Raw genomic sequence first — 14307 nt, 5'->3', positions numbered from 1 at the left:
GGCCCAGGCAACCTTCTGGGAAGGCTTTCTTCACTTTTTTTTACTTAGAACCTTTCCTGACTCAAGCAATCAATAGAGACGCTTGCAAGCTTCTCTGAGAAGGCGCCACTGTAAACTGTCAAGGGGTCTTTAAAAATCACCTAGTCCAGGGTGTTTAACCTGAGGCTCTTAGATTGCGGAGGGATTTGGGCACGGACCCTGAACTTAGATGCAAAGTGTGGGTCTATGTGTGTTTTGTGGAGACGGTCTGCTTTTCTCAGATTCTCAGAACCAACCTGTGTAGACTTCTGGCCTAGAGACCTGAAGTGACTCACCTAAGACCACAGCATCACCCTCTGCCTCCACACCTCCTGCTGCCCATGACCTGCATCTACAAGATCACCGGTGCTGTTTAGAACAAATTGTGAGCAAGTAAATGACAACAAACCCAAGAATGATTATAACCAAGCTTAGGAAGAAAAGAAAATACATCGACCTTTTCACTATGATTGTCTCCATGAGCAGTGAGGGAAAGTGCTTTTCTTTTCTTTTCTCCTTTTAATTTTTCTATATTTTCCATGAAAAAGCATTTAAATTTAATTATCACTAAAAGAAGAACACTCTCTTTAGGAAAAACAAATCACTGTAATTATATAAAAGTAACTCCCCCTAGCCTTCTTTACAAAGTTTTTAGGTTTTTTAAAGCGTCGTTGCTGTTCAAGTTTACAGATGAGACATTTTGGAAACCAGTTTTTCTATTAAAAGCATTAAATGCACTCGTTTTTAACTTTGAAAGTATTTAGTTAAAAAAGGAGTTAAAGTACATGCTTTAAAGGACAATTTTCATGCTCTGATATGTTCCGTTACATGACAGACTACATTATTTGGAAAGATGCTCTTTTATGGAGTTTTCATATGGCAAAGACTTCAGTTCACTTTGAGTATTGCAATGTTTTCCTTCTTCAGGGACCAAGCTAAATTCAGTGAGCTAAATTTTCCCTTGGATACCTCTCCAGGGCAATCCTCTATTTCTCTATTCGTACCTTCAATGGAGATTTTCAAAATGTGAATTATGAACTGTTGTTTCAGCTGATGAGGCCAAAGTGGTAACTATTAAGCTTAGTATTTATAGTATTTCCTAGAATAAATTTAACCGGCATACAGATACTTGCAATCAGCTGTTATAGTTGCTATAAATATCTTTCTTGCTTTTTCCAGTCCCAAGTGTGCCAACACTAGTTCTGGCCTCAAGAAAATGTTAATTAGGCATCATCAATTTAATGGACCTCACAGATTTTTTAATTAGTCATCACCAATTTAATGGACCTCATGGATTTTGGTGCAGGTGTTTGTGTAATTTAGACTCTTTTCACACAGAAAGACTATATAAAATTATTCTTATCCTCGTGGGAAAAAAAAGACACACTATTTTTATTTATTCTTTGGCATGTTACAATCAGACTTCCAAAACCATGCCTGTTCATGTGTAACAGTGATATCTACTCTGGAATTCAGTACAAGTTTCATACTGAATTTGTAGGGATAAAAATAATTAAATGAATTTGAGCCATTTTGTTCAATGTATAAATCTGACTTTAAACCCAGTCCTGCCTATACTAGCTGCGTAACTCTGGGCAGCTCATGTAACTTCTCTGATTCTATAAAACAAGGATGGTAATTCTAGGGAATCAAGTGTGTTATGGCATGATTATCAGTGTGTAGCACACAGCACACATTTAAACTCATTTCATTTTCCCCACATCACTCTCTGAGAATAACATCAGTTTTATTCAACTAAGCAGCCATTAATTGAGCATTTATTATGTGCAAAGTCCTAGAGCCACCAACAATTTCTTTATTCCTTCAAGAATCTCACCATCTTCCAGGGAGGCCCTCCCATGAGGGAGAATCGAGGTGTACATTTAATTGGGACGCCACTGAAGGGGGTGAAGCCACCCCAGCGACTGAAGCCCTGCTTAGTGGGTTTCCCGCCCAACGACAGGTGGCAAATATTATGTGCTGAGGGATCAACTGGAGGGGGATTTTTGTAAGGGCAAAGGGAGCCAGCAAGGGGCCAAGAGAATCTGCCTTGGAAAGCCTAGGTATGCCCTAATTATGTTGGATTGTAAAAACAGATTTAATTAAAACATAAAGGCAGGGTTCTGGGTTCCAAAGAAAATGAATATTAATTTCACCTGGTATTTTACAAAAAAGATGGAAGGGCCTCAAGCTAGCCCTCTTAAGGATGAATAAGCTCTGGCCTCAAAGAGGAATGAGATCTTGGACAGCTAAAAATGGGGAGGGAAATTTGTAAGAGGCAACAGCAAGAGCAAAGGCAAGGAAGAAGGCACGTGTGTGGTGTCATTGCGGAACCCTCTGGCGGGGAGGATCTATTCGGGAGAAAACACCAAGTAACAGGAAGGAAGGCGGGGGACAAAGTGGAGAAAGGGCCAGGTGCAAATGGCTGTGGCTCTTCAACCTGACTTCAGCCGTGTCCTGCCCCTTGAAGCCAAAGTTCTGAGATTCTAGTACAAGCTAAGTTGACACTATCATCTTCATTCACACAACAAATATTTTTTGAAAGCTGCCAGGTATATCTAATCCTGAATTGTACTTCGCATCTTTAAAATTAAATTTAAAAACAGGCTGGGCTCGGACACTCAGCCTGTCATCCCAGCACTTTGGGAGGCTGAGGCGAGGGTATTGCCTAAGCCCATGGGTTCGAGACCCACCTGGGCAACTTGGCGAGACCTTATCTCTACAATAAATCAAAAATTAGCTGGAGCCGGGCTCGGTGGCTCAGCCTGTAATCCTGCACCTTTGGGAGGCTGAGGTGAGTGGATTGCCTGAGTCCGCGGGTTCGAGACCCGCCTGGGCAACTTGGCGAGCCCTCATCTCTACAATAAATCAAAAATTAGCCGGGTGTGGTAGCACACACCTGTAGTTCCAGTTACTTGGAAGGCTGAGGCAGAAGGATCGCCAGAGCCCAGCAGGTCGAGGCTGCGGTGGCTGGGAGTGGCCACTTCACTCCAGTCTGGGCAACAGAGTGAGACTCCAACTCAAAAAAAAAAAAAAAATTAGCTGGACGTCGTAGTGTGCGCCTGTAGTTCTGGTTACTTGGAAGGCTGAAGCGGGAGGATCACCAGAGCCCAGCAGGTAGACGCTGGGGTGGCCGTGAGTGTGCCACTGCACTCCAGCCTGGGTGACAGAGTGAGACTCCAACGAAAAAAGTTTTAATTTTAAAAAGTTAAAAAAACAAGCTGCTAGGTGCCTTGCCCTGTTTAAGGCTCTTGGGTATCAGCAGTGAGCAAGACACTGTTCCTGCCTTCATGGTGCTTGCACTCTGTGGGAACAGACAATAACCAGAGAAACAAAGAAGCATAATGTAGAATATAATTTTAGAGTATTAGTGTTGTGTAGTATAACGAAGTGTAAGGGATAGATTCCGTGTTCTTTTCTACGGAATGGTCCGAGACCTCTCTCTCTCAGAGATGAGCAAAGACTCTAATGAAGTGAATACCTGAGAGAAGAAGGTCCCAGGTGCAAGTACAATAGGTGCAAAGGCCCTGAAACCGGGGCCATCAACATGTGCTCATGGAACAGCAAAGAGGCCTGGGTGGTTCCAGTGCAGGGCTAGAAAATGAGGTCAAAGAGGGTTTGAAATCACAGATGAAGGTTTCCCAACTCTAAGCTTTGTAACCCACTCTCCGATCCTCTCTGAGCCTGAAGTTTCAACCCAGGTTTTCCAAAGCAGGTTCTCTTGGCCCCTCACTGGCTCCCTTTGCTCTTCCAAAAATCCCCGATTGGCTGCATCCCTCAGTACACAATCCTTGTCACCTGTCTTCAGGCAGGACATCCACTGGGAAGGGCTTCAGTCACTGGGGTGGCTTCACCTCCCCTACTGATGTCCTGATTAAGTGTACACCTCCGGTCTCCAAGGTTGGCAGCAGGCAGGGAGATTCCGCCTCACGGGAGGGCCACGGGAGTCTTGCCTTTTCCTCAGGGGGGGTCTCACAGGTGTCATCATATTCCTGGCATTGCGAGGTCTGCCTGCTCCTTACACTCTGACCTACACCTGAACACAGACCCTTTGCCCCATTTGTCTCAACCCACCTGAGACCGAGCTGGACTGTTCAGCACAATTTCACAGGAGACCTAAACATACACAGAGTCACTGACAACTGCCCACTGCTGCACTAGGCCATTCTCAGAACTCCCAAAGTTGCCCACCTCTGTCCCCTGCCCTGTCAGTCTCCTCCTGGGCAGCCGCCACCACCCCCAGCAATTCCATTTCCTAGCACTCGTCCTCCCTATATCCCGGAACTCCTCATCCACCTCCAGGAGAAATGGGCCCACAGAGCAGAAGGTGGCAACTTCTACCAGCCTAAGGCCCACCTCCAAGATACTTACCTGATTGACACTGGGAATGGCCACTCTCTCTGGAGACCCTGCCCAGCACCTGGGAACTTGGAACACCAGCTCAGTCACATCAAGGCGTTAGACCACTGTCCTCCCATGGTTATTATCAAGACCACAGGCACCTCTGCAGAAGAGTTTCTCACAGCAACACTTGGTGCGCCTGGATTGGGTCTGCTCCTGCTCATGGTCATTTAGGGTGGGAACTCTCACCAGATCTGACTCCTCAAAGTCATCTCTGCACACCAGCCCCAGCCAGGGGAGCTGGGAGCCTGGCAAGGCGGCCTTCCTGCCACCAGGTGCTGCTGTGGGCTTGCAGGGCAAAAGCTGGGTCTTGGGCCCCCAGGGCACTGTGGGCTCATCGAGAGTTTCCTGAGCACCTACTAGATGCAGGGTGGGGATGTGGCTTCTTTTCCCCATCAGGCTTGGACAGAGGAACTCTTACCCTGTTAATAAGGTAGGTACTGAAGTAAGCAATGCTGAGCAGTTGTCCACATTCAGATGGGACACAAAAGGTGTGGAGCCTGGCTGAACTGTCAGGAGAGCAAGACAGAAAGAGGATGTGCACTTAACATAGTTGTGTACACTGATACTGTCTATAGTTAAACTTGGTAGACTAGATACAAGCACACACTGTATTCCAGACACAGAGTATTGATTAATTCTCATTTCCAAGATGAAGAGACTTGACAAAGGGCCATTGCTGAGGAAGGAAGGTAAGGGGTTGGAATGTAGGTTGGCTGACTCTGGGCTCGGGCGTCTGGCTATCACATCAGATTGCTTGTTAAGTGAAGAGGTTTGACGCTTGAGGAAGAGAAAACAGGGTCTGGAAGAATTAACCGAGTCAGAGTTTTGGGCCAGTATGACATTTTATGCTGAGCTCATGGTCCATATTCAACACAGAGTGTACAGTGGAATCACCTGGAATAGAGTAGGAACCACCCAACAAGAGTCCTACATGAGTTGCTTCTACTGCCCAGGCAACATGAGTACAAATACAATGTCCCCAATAGGAGGGCTCCCCCTGCCTCTGGGAGAGTAACATTTACGAACACGTACCCATCCCTGATTTCCCATCATCATTGCAGCCACCCTATTATGGGTGAATAGTGTCCCCCCACCGAACTCATATGTTGACATTCTAACACACAGGACCTCAGAATGTGACCCTGTTTGGAGACAGAGATTTCACAGAGGTAATTAGTTAAGTTAAAATGCATTAAGTCCAGCACAGTGGACTCTAATCCAATATGGCTGATATTCTTATAAAAAGGGGAAATTTGGATGCAGAGTCAGACATGCACAGAGAGAAGATGATGTGGAGAGACACAGGGAGAAGATAGCCACCGACAAGCCAAGGAGAGAGACCTGGGACACGTCTTCTCTTACAGCCCTCAGAAAGAACCAACCCCTGCCAACACATTGATCTTAAGCTTTCAGCCTCAAAACTATGGGACAATATACCTCTATTGTTTAAACCAACCTGATCAATGGAACTTTGTTATGGCAGCCCTGTCATATTAATCCACACTCCACAAGAAAGGAATTATTGTCTCTGTTTTACAGATGAGAAAACTGAGGCTTAGAGAGGTTGACTGTCCCCCCTCAAGGGCCCTCACATCCAGTAAGAGGCAAGGGTTGGGCTTCCAAGCCTTTTCCCCACCATACTAAGCTGCTACTCTTGAAAAAGCTCAGGGGCTCAGGGGCTCTGGAGTTTTCCCACACCCAAAGGAGGCTGCACTCTCATGCTGCAAACAGAGAAAGCTCTGTAATCATGATGATTTTCCACCTCTCTGAGGTTAGGTCGCAATGCTGCCAATTATCTCCTCTGGTGCCCACATGGGACCGAGCACCTGTTTGTCCAAGGTGATGCCAGGATCTGATCCCTGGCAGCCAGGAGAAATGAAAGGCCCAGTAGCAGTTTCCTTATTTACATTGCAAAGCCAACAAAAGCCTGGTGAGGCACCAGTTCTTTAAACCCAACTTGCTTAACCTCAAGAAAATACAGATGACTGCGGGGAATTTTTTAAAGTGCAATTGCCCGCTTTCCCATGATGTCCCCTTTCCAAATCGAGGCTACATGAACTGAAACCCTCCAAGAGGCCTGCCAGCCTACAGCTGTTCTCCCACCTTAGCCTTTCATACCTCGGCGAGTCAGGTGCTGGGCTTTTATTTTCCCCTTTAACAGACAGGGAAACCCAAGCTCAAGGAAGCAGAGAAAGTCACGCAAAGTCATCCAGCTAGTTAGTGGCTAAGCTGACAGTCAAACACACTCTCTTGTTGTCTCTCCATAAGACTCATCGGGGAACCATTACTGAGCACTATCTCTTTGCACTAAGAAAGGAATGGAAGAGGCCAGGCTCAGTGGCTCAGCCTGTCATCCCAGCACTTTGGGAGGCTGAGACAAGTGGATTGCCTGAGCCTAATGGGTTCAAGACCAGCCCTGGGCAACTTGGTGAAGACCTCATCTCTACAATCAATAAAAAATTAGCTGGGCATGGTAGTGCGGGCCTGTAGTTCCAGCTCTTGGAAGGCTGAGGCGGAAGGATCGCCGGGGCACAGCAGGTAGAGGTTGCGGTGGCTGGGAACGTGCCACTGGACTCCAGTCTGGGTGACAGAGTGAGATTCTAACTCAAAAAAAAAAAAGGAAAGGAAAGGAAGAATGAAAACATAGGCCATCCTTTCTACACCATCTGGAGTCGACTCCTCTGAGCTCCCTTTAAGGGCTGCCTTACCAACTTGTTTTCCCAAAAGTGTTGAAATCAGAAATCAGGGTAGTCATATGACTGAGGCTCTGAGACCCGCAGGCCCTGTACCTTGACAGCTTGTGTGGAACAGGCTTTTCCAGAGAGGCAGCAGAGCAGGGAAGAAATTCCAGGTCAGAAGATTGCTCGGGACTTCCAGATTCTATCACCGCATTTCAATTGTGTTAATTGAAAGGACAGACTGAGAGTGGGAGGCCATTTTTCATCTTGTTCTTTTTTTTTTTTTTGTAGAGATGAGTTCTCACCAAGTTGCCCAGTCTGGTCTCGAACTTGCCTCGGTCTCCCAAAGTGCTGGGATTATAGACTGAGTCACCGAGCCCGGCCTCATCTTATTCTTAAACCCTGACACAATGATGAGAAAGTAGAAGCTATGCTTTTGGAGAAATGCACACTTTAGGTAAAATTAACTTTACCAACTTTGTCTTTTCAGAAACAGACTTCCAGGTATCAGAGGTATCTCATAGTGGCAATCAAGCTTGCCTAGAATAAAGGGAATTTACAAGGCCTAAGACATCATGCATTGGGCAAGGAGAGTAAAAGTCATGAAACTTGTAATTATAAAAGTTATGACCGCTCAGAGGGAGAGCAGGTGGTGATTTGATCTTCCAGTAAATTGGTCTCTATCTACAGGGAAGTCAAGGATCCCCCGAAGCTACCCACTGGGAATGCCTAGGAGATAAGGGGAAGTGCACCTCCATTAGCTCTAAGGAATGTCATTCAGGAAGGTGCAGGAGAATTAGAATGCTTGTCACACCCTTCTCTAAAGGCTATGATAATGTGGGCAGACATGAGTGGGTCTCTGTGTCACAGGTTCTCCAAGACATCCACAGGTGGTCGATAAGGCAGTCATGGCAGTCATGTCTACCTGATTGCAACATCTCCAAGGAAAGGGATTTAAGCCAGGGCTTTTGGGGGCTACAACGCCACATTCAGAGTATAGGCCCGCTCCCCGTCTGTGGGGGGGCTAACTTTTCTTAAATAAATCTTATCTTCTCTCACTCCTCTGTGTGTTGCAATTCTTTGCATTTACTGGGCTCTCTGGGCTGCCAGCGCGCAGCTCCAGCTGGCTGGCTCCGGCGGTGCTGTGCCACCCTGCACCTCTCCTCTCTCTCCATCCATCTCATCCTCACCCTCTCTGGACCCTAACATTAATTCCATGAGATCAGCTTTCTCGTTTCATGCTCAGCGAGACTAGCGGGTAGCAGGTTTGAAGGATGAAGGAAACTTAAGGGAGAAAATGACTAAACTTTAATGTCCACATTACAGAGAAAGAACAATGATAAAGTTCAGAAACAGGCATGGCATTTATTCATCTTCTCCATTCTGGCAGGCCCTGCGGGGACTTTTACCAGGATGAAAACAGAACTCTGGACTCTGGAGCTACCGGTGCAGTGGAGGATGGAGGGAAAAGTCTTCCCTAAGTATGGAGGCTTAAGCAACTTCATCTTGGATGGGAGGCTTAAGCAGCTCCATCTTTGATGCTAATCTGCCATATTGACTTCCGATTAACCCCAGTTCTGGGAAGACCTCTAAGGTTTCCGCTAAGCTTTTTAAATCTATTATTCCTTGTGTAAGCACAGGTATTTACTGTAAATCCTGCCCTTAGGCAAACCAAACAACCTTGATTTTATGTACTTCAATTATTCTATACATTCATGCTGAGTGCCCTTTCCCTATGGTATATAAGTCCTGCATCTCGGAGGTAAAGGCAGGCATCCTCCACCATCTTGTCTCACCAACTCCCAAGACATAAACATGGCTTCTGTTCGCAAGTCCCTGTTAAGTTCTTTCTAAGAAACTGGATCTGTCAGCCTGTTTCTTTGGCCTCTCACTGCATAGACCCGCCCACATTGAAACACCAAGATAAAGCATTCAGGGCTTCAAAGAGCCTGACCAAAGTCTCTTCCTCCTCAGGGGCTGCAGGGAGAGGAGGGGCTGGTCAGGCAACACTTCACCAGAGGCTCTCACATGTAGCTCCTTCCCTGGGAAGGAGGGATATGAAAATGCAAGGTCTTTCCATTGAAAAAGTCCTTGAACAGGAATTAGCTGGAGGTGCGACCCTCACTCTCATTATGTTTTTTTTTTTTAAATTATTGAGTTTAAATTCACATAACCAGAAATTTACTATTGAGAAGTGACATTTAGCACATTCACAATGTTGTGCAACTACCACTTTTATCTAGTTCCAAAACATTTCATCATCTCAAAAGAAAATCCATCCCCATAAAGTTAGTTGCTCCCCCGCCTCCCTCCCTCCCTGCCCCACCCCCATTCCCTGGCAACCACCAATCTGCTTTTTGTCTCTAAGGATTTGCCTATTCTGGATATTTCAAATACATAGAATCATACAACAGCCTATTCTTCTTCTTTTTTTTTTTTTTTTTTTTTTTGAGGTAGAGTCTCACCCTGTCACCCAGGCTGGAGGGTAGTGGCATGCTCACAGCCACCCCAGTGTCAACCTGCTGGGCTCAGACGATCCTTCTGCCTCAACCTTCCAAGTTGCTGGAACTACAGGAGCGCACCACCACGCCCAGCTAATTTTTTGATTGATTGTAGAGTCGAGGTCTCACCAAGTTGCCCAGGCTGGTCTCGAATCCACGGGCTCAGGCGATCCACTCACCTTGGCCTCCTAAGGTGCTGGGATGACAAGCTGAGCCACCAACACCAGTCAACCTCCTCTTCTTAACAACCTGCAAGCCGGGCTCGGTGGCTCAGCTTGTCATCCCAGCACCTTGGGAGGCCGAGGTGAGTGAATCGCCTGAGCCCGCGGGTTTGAGATCTGCCTGGACAACTTGGTGAGACCTTATCTCTACAATAAATCAAAAATTAGCCGGGCGTGGTAGCATGCACCTGTAGTTCCAGCTACTTGGAAGGCTGAGGCAGAAGGATGGATGGAGCCCAGCAGGTCGAGGCTACAGTGGCCGGGAGCAGCCACTGCACTCCAGTCTGAGTGACAGAGTGAGACTCCAACTTAAAAACAACAACAACAACAACAACAACCTGCAGAGCATCAGGTTAAGAAAGGCTGGATTGGAGTTTTTGTTTTTGATATACTTTAACTTTTATTGAAACTGTTTTTTTGGGTGATAATGAAGATTACACATTCCATAGTAGAAAACTGGAAATAGAGAAAAGCCCAGAAAAGAAATTTTAAAATGCTAAAGTGCTTTTTCTCAGAATAACTATGCCGATATTTCAGAGACAAACCTTCCATTGTTCTCCTTATGCAGACATGGATGGGCAAATAGGCTGCTGTGTGCTTTGGGCTGCTCTCTTAACCTTTCTGTGTCTCATTTCCTCGCTCATAAAATGGAGTTATTAATATACCCATTTCATAGGTTTATTGGGAGGATAAAATGAATCAAAATAGTATGAGCCATGGAGTATATGCCCAATCAGTGCAGTACACATCAGTTATTACGTTTTTTTTGGCATAACTCAGTTATATGAGGCTTGTAACTACAGAGGAAGAAACTGAGGGTCAGGGAGGTCAAGTAACTTGCCAAAAGGCAAAAGGAAGCAAATACTCTTTTCTGAGCACCTCTATGTGTTAGGTCATTACTGTTGCCTCATTTATCAGAGAAGGAAACTGAGACAGAGCGGTTAAGAGTGTCCCAGGCCACTAGCTAGTTAGAGGCAGAGCTGGTAGTCATGGCAGGCTTTCGTGTTTCTCCACCCTGCCCCGTTGCCTCCTCCTGTGTATTAAGTCCCCTTACCTGGGATTAAGAGCCACGTAGCCAAGGCTCCTCACCTTTGTGTGGTTTCAAGCAGCTGATTCTTCCTTCCTGGTTTCCCAAGGTTGCTGTTTGCCTCCTCCCTGACTAGGCATTTTACTCTAGTCGTTTCCTGGCTGTAACTGCAGAGGCTCACGCGCTCTTTCAAAAGGCAGAGGCAGGAGCAAGTGCTCTGGAAACAGGCTTGTTCGTCCCTGGGTTTCTTCGCCCCCGGAGCCACCCAGGCACTGCTCAAAGGCAGCATGGGGCCCGTAGGCAATGCCATGCCAAGAGTTGTACTAGGTTTGGAACACTGAGCCTGCCTCTTACAGATAACCCCTGATATAAGCCTCCGACTCTGCCCTGGGAGAGAGGGCAAGTCCTCAGGAATACAAGAGAAATGCCTCAGGGCCTGGTTAGGTGAGGGGGGGTATCTCATTTAGAGGTGCCACAAGCTCACAGTGGTTGGATCCTGTTACCAAAACAATGTGATGGGCCTTAGAGCTTTCCCTGAGATTCCACAGGAGGACCACAAAGCCACAGCCTTTTCCCAGGATGTTAATTAAAAACACTAGGAGACAAATGCAGTGTCATAAATGATTCAACTTGAAGAACCCCAGGGACCCAGGGTTCATGTTGCTGCTCAAATCCCTCCAGAGCACACTGGCTCCTACAGTTTTCAGTTTTTCTGGAGCACTCTCAGAGATGAGGGTACTTCCGGGTAGGCAGCTGCTCCCCAGTTCCTGGGACCCCTGGCACTAGAGGCCATGCAGCTGCTTTGGTCCTGGCAGCTCTTGGGACGTGGGGGTTGCCCACTGACCAAGCCCACTGCCAGATGGGCTGTGGAGAAGGCTATGCAGCCTGTCAAGTGGAAGTTGAGTCTGGAAGCAAGATGCCAGAACTCTCTTTCCTCCAAGAAATTCAGAGCATTCTTCTGCTGAGGACCTGGTGTGGACTCACGCAGGCCATCTGCTTTCTGAGCTCCCAAGGGTCCACAGGTAAATCCTTTATGAGACCAGCCTCCTGTTGTCACCACCTCTCCCCAGCAGAGTCCCAGGAGCCTAGCTGGCATTGCTGGTGCACTGCAGACCCCACCATCCCCCTCTGCTGTACCTGTTGGGTGGCCATCACCTCCTCCTGGTATCATGGGTCTTAAGAGGGAGTGGAGAGAGGTACCAAGAACCACCTCAGTACTGTTCTGCACTCTCCACCATCATCATCTTCACCTTCAGCCAAGGTAAGCATTTATTGGGCACTGTTCTGTGCCAGGAACTCCCCTGAGCATTTCACAAGTAAGACAGCATTTCATCCTCTGCCACCCTCCCAAAGTATATGCTCTTATGGTCCCCCCATCTTGCAAAGACCAGCTGGGGTTCACAGAGCTCAAACATGCTGCCCAAAGTCACACATGGTTACTTAGTGGTGGTCTACGGGTCAAGTTCAGGCAAGCCTGCAGTTCTGACAAGGGCTGCAAAGATCTGCCAGTCATAAAATAGTTTGTAGGATTCATATTTTGTGGTAGGAAGAAGATGAAATATAAAAATGGTTAGGAAGAGATGAGATGTTTAGTTCCAAAGCAAAAGCCACATCAACTAAAAAGAAGAATGCAAAGAAGGAACCATAGACAACAGCAGAATCTGTGGATAAACTGATTGCAGGGTTCACCTTTCCCAAGTAAGCTTCTTACTGCAGATGGATTCAGGGATGATGTCAATGCACACCATCAACACTCTCCTGGACCCCCTCTCCTGACTTCCTCATCCCAAACTAAATATAAAGTAGGTCCTTGGCATCCATAGATTTAACAACCTATGTATTAATTTGTCATTTTTTTAAGCTGAAAATTTGATATATAGAGAGTTCTGGGAGAAATCAGCTTCCTGATCAAAATAATTTTATGTTGCATAACCTAAAAGTTAGACAGTAAACAAATACCAACCCCATTCCTTTTTAGATGCATGTCTATACCTCCTTTCTTTCCCTTGTTTATCATGTATCTTGTTTTTGAAAAGCACATTTACACCTCTTTTCGGATGTACATCTCACCTTGTTTGCTATTCTTCTCCTTGTTTTCAAAGTGTATACTTGCCTGTCAAATGTGCTGGTAAGTTTATTTACTTGCAATTATGAGGACCTGCCTCCTGATGTATCCCCAAATAGAAACAGATAAGAAACTTTCCGGAAAGGTGAATGTGTGAGGTAGGTAGAACCTTAGGTTCTACCTATAATCCTGAGAGGAAGCAGTCACTTGGATTCTTACTGTTGGCTAAAGCCCTCACTTCTTCCTGAGAGCAGAATTGTTGCAACGCAGCTGAAGTGTTATCTTAAAGCATCTCATGTCTGTGGTCTTGCCACAACAACTCTGAGGGGCTGGTGTGCAGAAAGAAGCATGGACTAGTGAGTGAGCCAGGTTGCTTGCCAGCACCCACACCTCAACTTAGGTGCTTACTTCTCAGCGTACTTGTTTTCATTGACATGAAATATACTTGGTGCATTTTATGGGGGAATTTAGTAACTATAGTGGCATTCATAAATTTAGAGATTGCAAATGCTTTGGCGCCTATCCCTTGAGATGTTAAGCACCCACAAGGTGACAAGAGAACTGATTATGTATAGAATGATTTTGCTTATAAGACTGATAAGGGAGCATTGCTGGTGTTATGAGTGTGGCCTTGACATTGGTGGTTTAGAGCATCCACATCAGGTAGTGCCATGGATCATGTGACGCCTCATGTGGCCTTGAGAAGACTGGGCTCCTGTCTACCCAAGCTCTTTTCTCGACCTTTCTGAATTAACGAGACACTCACCTGAGACACCTTGAAAAATCCGTTTCCACAAGCCGTGGTAGCTGATGCTGATGCTGTCCCAGTGCTCACACTTTAAATAGCTTTGGCTTAGCTGGGCACGGTGGCTCAAGTCTGTAATCCCAGTACTTTGGGAGGTCGAGGTGAGAGGATTACCTGAAACCATAGGTTCGAGACCAGCCTGGGCAACTTGACAAGACCTCATCTCTACAATAAAAAAAAAAATTAGCCAGGCCTAGTGGTGCATGTCTGTAGTTCCAGCTACTTGGAAGGTTGAGGCAGAATGATTGCCTGAGCCCAGCAGGTCGAGGCTATGGTAGCTGTGAGCATGCCACTGCACTCCAGCCTGGGTGACAGAGTGAGACTCCAACTCAAAAAATAATAATAATAAAAATAAATAAATAGCTTTGGCTTCGATGAATCTTAATTTCATGCTCTATCATTTACAATGAAAAGCATTCTAGCCAATAAGTGTTTTTGGAAAGTACGTGACAATGAGTAATTTTACTTTATATTTACAAAACTCTGACACAAACATTAGTCCATTTGATCCTCACAACAGAACTAGGAAGTAGCTTATTTTCCAGGAAGCTAAGACTTAGAGAATTACATCTGTCTGTTTGCAAGTGA

The sequence above is a fragment of the Carlito syrichta genome, unplaced genomic scaffold (assembly GCF_000164805.1).
Source record: "Carlito syrichta isolate Samal-C Ts95f unplaced genomic scaffold, Tarsius_syrichta-2.0.1 Scaffold85033, whole genome shotgun sequence".
Classification (NCBI taxonomy): domain Eukaryota; kingdom Metazoa; phylum Chordata; class Mammalia; order Primates; family Tarsiidae; genus Carlito; species Carlito syrichta.
Note: the sequence above shows the minus strand (reverse complement) of the source record.